General features: G+C 45.7%; 1 pseudogene; it reads right to left on the reverse strand.

Annotated features, from left to right (window-relative positions):
* Positions 1–297: 297 nt before the first annotated feature.
* LOC110286004 (pro-opiomelanocortin pseudogene) lies at positions 298–591 on the reverse strand (annotated as a pseudogene).
* Positions 592–1,055: the final 464 nt, after the last annotated feature.

A 1,055-nucleotide genomic window follows, 5' to 3' on the forward strand; every position in this document is an offset into this window, starting at 1 on the left:
AATAAATAATAATCCACTCACTTGGGAAGCACTGAGAAAACCTCTCTCTCTCTCTCTCTCTCTCTCTCTCTCTCTCTCTCTCTCTCTCTCTCTCTCTCTCTCTCTCTTATCTGAAAGGTTTTATTTCCTAACACAGGTAACTCTAAGAGGTTAGAGGTCATTAGCTCACCCACGCAGGGAGGGGGCCTTGGAGTGAGAAGACCCGTGCACCCTCACTGGCCCTTCTTGTGCGCGTTCTTGATGAAGGCGTTCTTGAGCCAGGGGCGTCTGGCTCTTCTCAGAGGTCATGAAATCACCTTAAAGCTTGTTCTTGGTCGGGTTGCCCCAGCGGAAGTGCTCTACCCCGCAGGGCCCGTTGTCCTTCTGGGCGTTGGACTCCAGGATGTGCTCCAAGCCATCAGGCCGCTTGCCTTCCAGCTCCCTCTTGAACTCTAGGGGAAAGGCTTCCGCTGACTCGTTCTCAGCAACATTAGGGCACACCTTCACCGGGCGCTGCTTCTTGCCCACCAGCTTGCCCCAGTGGAAGTGCTCCATGGAGTAGGAGCGCTTGCCCTCGTGTGGACTCAGCTCCTGACGGCCATCTCCCCCCATCTCCTCTTCCTCCGCACGCCTCTGCGCTGCACCATCAGCACCGCTTGAGAAAACCTTGAAATTAGTTGAACTTTGGCTGTGCCAACACCTTATATTATCTGCTTATTAGTTTTCAGGAGTAGTCATGAAAATCTTGATAGATAAGTGTGCCTATCAAGGTTTTCTCATGTGAAGGCTTTAAGATACTTCAATAATATAATAATATATGACTCACCGATTAAACCCTAAAGTTCAGCTCAAAGAAAACTTTCAATGTTCTTCCCCCGGCCAGTTTTAACCATATGAACATTTTATGATTTTCTTTAATAACAGCATTTTTTTTTCTGCACATTATCCTTAGGAAAGATGAGCATAGCCAAGTGAGAAACCTAACAGAGCCTTCCTAACTCAAAATAACTTGAAAAAATAAAGCATGCTTAATTATTATGTGTACATTTTATTTTATTTATTTTTATTAGATATTT

This window comes from Mus caroli, unplaced genomic scaffold (genome assembly GCF_978045245.1).
Source record: "Mus caroli unplaced genomic scaffold, Mus_caroli_1 scaffold_20, whole genome shotgun sequence".
In the NCBI taxonomy this organism is placed as follows: Eukaryota; Metazoa; Chordata; class Mammalia; order Rodentia; family Muridae; genus Mus; species Mus caroli.